Raw genomic sequence first — 6,000 nt, 5'->3', positions numbered from 1 at the left:
AAAGTATAGTTTGTACCATCTAACTTGCCTTCGTTGAAGGTTGGTGGATGAATCCCCTCTATTTGAAATGTCAGTATAGTAGTAGAAACACATAATGTGCTAGCACCGCTACCTCATCTAGCATATGACATTTTTCCTATTCGCTTACACTTCACTCCTTAGTGTTCCCTAGTCTCTAATACCATATAGAAATTATACAAAGCATAGGATAAAATCTAAGTAGAGAGTAGAGAACACACATCAAATATGAGAAGAACAGAGACTACTTTAATTTTAAATGAACTGATACAAAGATGGCTCTGTCCACCCATGCACTTCTGTTGTGAAGCTTAGATGGTGATCCAAACAAATGGTAGGTGAAGAGCTTAAGGATAGCTGGAAAAACTCTGACTGGATGAAAGATAGTTTGATGATGGATTTAGAGGGGTCTGCCCTTTATAGCCCAAAAAGGTAGTTTAGTAGATATGTCTGATCATATTACGAACATTCCCTAGTCATCCAAGGGATATTTCCTTTAGTATTAGGCAAGGGGGAGTTGCTACCAACATAAGTATATCTAACTCAAAGGCTAGATCCACAAAGATCACCTTTTTTCCATCCAATCACTTAGACCTCATTTGACATACAAGTCAGGATGACCCAACTAATGTTTGTATTCATACATGACTTCTCCTCATATTAGTGACCTTACAACTTTGAGCACCATGGATCATTGGTGGCACCTTACGAGGGTGGGGCATTGACATTTTCCATCAAGGAAATTGTCCCATGTGTGATTCTTCTACAATGAGTCAAACTCAAACTACATAGCCCTCTCCCAAGAATGAGAATCACCTTTACATATAACCTCCTCATAGGTAAGTGGCTCAATAGAGTTTATTATCATGACATAATTCCTAGAGGACTCATAATGATCAGCAAGACATGAAGCTCAAGCAAAGTGTCTTCAAAATAGTAGTGGGGCTTGTACAACATATCCTCTCGATCTAATAGCATGATCCTACACAAGGTGTGGATCTTGGGCCACTATATTGTCAATTACAGACTATCTAACGAGTGTACTATAACATGATGCTCCTCCCAAAAGACCACCTTGTGTGCATCAACTACATGCTCAGACTACGTATGCCTCTTCTCTTCATGAAGCACAACATCATGGTTGCGTATAACCTTCCAAGCATGTGAATCCCAAAGACAATAGTCCATGTCACCTAAATCACCATATCCAAGAAAGATGCATTTGATAAACTTTGGATACAGCTTGTTGCACTTGTTCTTGGAAACATGACAGAAATCCTCACATCTTAAGACCCTCAAATGAGCATATGATGGAGGTTTCCCAAACCATATATCCTATGCAAGTTGACAACCAAGAGTAATGCACGGGGATCTATTAATGAGATGCATAGCAATAGTAACTACCTCAGCCAAAAGTAATGTGCTAAGGCTGCTTGGCTAAGCTATGGACTCTTTCTTGAATATTTATGTTCATTTTCTCTGCAATAGCATTCTCAATTGGGGTGTATGGGAAAATTAACTGATATTTAATACCTCATTCATTGCACGCTGCTCAAATGTCTTAGAGACATATTCACCCCCATTGTCAAACATTAAGCATTTAGCCTATACCAAGATTGGTTCTCAACAAGAGCAATGAAGTGCTCAAATGTAGCCAAAACATCTTTTTTCTACTTAATAAGATAAGCCCGGACCTTATATAGATAATCATTAATAAATGTCACAAAGTACTTCATGCCACCTAATGACCAACATGGCATGGGACCACATACATTGGCATGTATAAGAGCTAGAGACTCATCCATGTTAAGCTAGAATTTTTTTGAATGTTACATGTATATTTGCCATAAAGATAATGATCACATGAGCCAAAATGCGAGTAATCAAGAGCACATTCACTACTTTCAAAGACATAACCAAGGCAATGATGCTCTACAGATATATGTGGTAAATTGGTCATAGTCAATATATGGTCAACAAACCTAGATACAAACAAAGGATAGTGATTGCCAATCTTGGCACCTCGAGAAAAAATAAGGTGACCATGGATAGTAATCCATGTAAAATCACCAAAAGAGACATGATATCCTACATCATCCAATTGTCAAGTAGATAGGCTTTTGGTCAAAGACGACACATGATATATATTATGAAAAACAAAAAAGCTGCCTAAAGTGAGCTACAACCTAACATCCCCAATGCCAATGATATCCAATGCAATTTCATTTCCTAACCTCATAGAACTTGTAATTTTTCATAGATATAAAACCAATCTCAATGCGGGTAACATGGAAAGAAGACCCCAAATCAAGCAACTAACATTGAGAGTAAGTAGATGAAGCATTAGCCAATTGAGTAGCATCAAGAGATGAAGCAAGAACTAAGATATAGTCATCATCAGACTTAGGCTACACAACATTTATCTCTTTAATCTTCATGTTGGACTTACTAGGAACGAAGCTACAAACATGAGACTTTGCATTATCATGTATTTTTCCCTTGCCTTTCTCATTGCACCTATCATTGCACATTTTATGGCAATGCGACCTAATATGACTCTATTATCCACAATAATGATATGTCAAAGAGGACTTATGTCCATGGGACTTACTGCAAGATTACCCACAAGACTAAGACTTTCCCTATTAGGCTATGAGTCTCTACCATAGTTATTATTGCTATTACAACCATTTTTACCTCTAACAATCAATGCATGAGAAGTACAGGGTTGCATCAATGTTCTTCTTGTTTACCTCTTCTATCAGCAAAGCACTCTCTATATCAATATACTTAAAACCAGCCTCAGGGGGATGAGCACTCATAGTAGTATGAAAGGTGTTCCATGACTTAAGCAATGTAACAAGGCAAGAACAAAGACTTGATATTATCTTCAAACTGAATGCCATTGTCATATAAGCAATATTCAAGGAAAACCTTCTCACACAACTCAAAGACACGAATGAAAAGGAGTGTTGGAAAAAAAAATGACATGTTAAAGTATGGAGCTCAACAAGATAAATTTTCAAACACGAGCAAACTAACAACATGTAAGCCTCTTGTAGCCACAAAATACATATAAAGTAGAGCATAGACAAGCACCCAAGAAATAAGCTTGTTAGCTCAATTTTTCAAAATTCACAAAACCACCAATTTGTTAAATCCAAAATTCTTGAAACTCATATGGACTAAAGCTCTCAACAAAAATCTTGTAACCTCTTCAACCCAATGTGTCTTTAATGTGACCCTCCTCTCTTCTCACCTAATGGGCAGAATTTTCACTCATGAAAAGGGCCCCTACCTTATGCTTTTCTTTTACGTTTCTTTTATTTAAAAAACCTTGAGTCTTCCCTTTTTATTTAATTATTTTCATTTTTTTCAAATAAATGTAGGCCGTCAAGATCTCCTAAAGAACACGAAAAAACTATCCTTGTTAAAATCGGCTTGTCCTCATGACAGTTTTCTCAAATATGCTCCAAGGAACATGCTCTTAGTTGATATCTAAGAGCTGACATAAATGCAACCATAGAAAATGATGGCTTCCTTCCAATCACCTACATGGCCAAATCCCCTCCATACACAAAGAGAATCACCCTGAATAAGCATTGTTGTGATCAGACTTCCTTCGAGATCATGATGACCATCTCGTCTCCCTAGAAATCAGTCAACCAGACATGTAGGTTAGTTGCTTCATAATACATGGTAGTTTCCTTCATTAAAAATAGTTTAAGTCCTTTTTGAGCATTAACAATAGTTTGAGTCCTTTTTGAGCATTCACCATCTTCCAAATTGTAAAGATTTTGGCGATGGACTTTGAAGCCCTCTATCTCTATAGTAGCTGATACATGCTTTTGTTTTTTCATCTCCATCCATTCTTCACTTACATCTCTAATGCTAAACTGAGAGTAGTCAACATCCTCAAAAACTCTGAGTTTGCAATAAAGGAATCCAAGAGGCTCAACTCCTTTTGCTTGGCTCTTACGGTACCTGATTGGGAAAGTTTAATTTGGGGCTCTTCAACTCCCAATTGCAATCGTGAATAGATAAATTTAGAAGAGTAGTAACTACATACTCTCTAGTTCATCGTAGCTTGTGCATGTGTAAGCCATGGAGAATTGGGCACTATCATCTGCATTTCTCTTTATTAAAGCCTTTAAACAATCCAATGTTCCATAAGCAAATGCAAAGAACATGTGGTGGATCTCCACTCATATCAACAGCACCCACATTAGCTTTTGGAAACTCCAAAAACATCTTCTATCTTGCATTACCCCTCATAAACTACAATGTGAAATGCTATCTAGCTATTATCATTTTGGCTATCCAAACTATTGCCCAAAAACACATGCCACCTCCCTCATGAGATTCTAACTAGTGAAGTGATAGCTGAACATCCTCTACAAATTCCAATACTGAAGAAGGGGATAGCTCCATTCCAATGGGAGTCCTTTAGGACCTTTGTTTTTTGAGGACCCTATGGCATCTTCTTTCAGATAGCACAAAAAAACTTCCAACACAATAGCAATCTTCTTTTAAAAAACCAAAAAAATCATTGATAATCCATTCCTCCATATCATGTGTTTTTCAAGCACCACAACATCATATGAATAATAGTTGGACATATATAGCTAGCAAGAAAAATAACTTTCAAGCCTCCCTTGAGTCTTCAAAGAGTGTTATGTTTTCAAATGTACCTATTTTTATCTCAATGCAATGTGTTCTAGCAAAGAGTATGCTTTTGAAGATGAACTTCGTGCTCAATCACGCATGATTTGAGAAGTGCAAAATTAGATCCATGCCATGCAAGCATTCAAGTAATGCCACACATGAAAAGATGGATACACTGAAAAAATTAGTGCCTAGCCTATCTACAAGTGCATGTGCATCATGCAAAATGCAAGCATAGTTCCTTGATTAGTTTAGATATTTAACCTCACCTCTCATCACTCAATGGAAAAATAATTGTTGCACTCTGCTCCACCTTCCCAAATCTCACTATCACTCACAAAAGAATGGTCCTCACAACATTGACCAAGGTACAAATCCCATCTCACAATTGAAGGATTCCTTCATGACCCTCAAACTCTCCCAACCACTTTTCCCACTCACCCTAAGGTTCCTAATTCTGTGATGAGTATTCCAATTCTTGTGCATGCAAATAACAATGCATACACAATGAATGTGCTCTCTCAAGTGCATATGCTTCTAAGTTTTACTTCATAGAGCTATGGCGAGCATCATGCCACGCTAGTGCTCAATGATGGTGCAAAGAGTGCATCAACCAAACCATGGCATGGAAATAATTGAAAAAAATCAAGAGATAACCCTTGAGTATAGTGTATCTAACAAATGCAACATGAAGTACTCGCATGAACCCATAATTCTTGTGATATACAAAGATATTGGCAAGAAAGTATACTTGATTCAAGATGTCCAACAGCTACAATCAAAGTCCAACTTCAATTTGTCCAAAAAAACACCAATCTTGATCAAGGCTATCAAGTTTTCAAGCACAAAAAAATCCTTTAAAAATGACATAAAACAATTCCTAGTCTAATCAAACACAAAAAATATAGCTAGAAAACAACAAGACAAGTAGTCATCTACACAAAAATCCATAACACCATATGAGACAAGCTAGTTGAAAATGGAATGAAACCCATCCAAATGAGTAGACATAGGCATATCCTCCTTCATGCAAAGGTCCACAAGCTTCTTCAATGAGTACAACTAAGATGCAAGACTTTGCTTGTCAAAACGATCACAAATCTTTTTCCATCATGCATAAGTACCACCCTCAATGTCAATGTCATTAAAATACACTTGCTTTGATAAGGATAAAAATGATAGTAGACTTTCATAGCTCACTGAGTTTTGCCCAATCCTTTGTATCATAAAGCTCTTGCTTTATGCCCTCTATCTTCAATGGTTTAACCTAGCTCTTTTGCACCAAGATTTGCCATATTTGTGTCTTTTAGTATTAGA

This window comes from Lygodium microphyllum, chromosome 14 (genome assembly GCF_053477565.2).
Source record: "Lygodium microphyllum isolate KBCC chromosome 14, Lygodium_microphyllum_v1.1.10, whole genome shotgun sequence".
Classification (NCBI taxonomy): domain Eukaryota; kingdom Viridiplantae; phylum Streptophyta; class Polypodiopsida; order Schizaeales; family Lygodiaceae; genus Lygodium; species Lygodium microphyllum.
Note: the sequence above shows the minus strand (reverse complement) of the source record.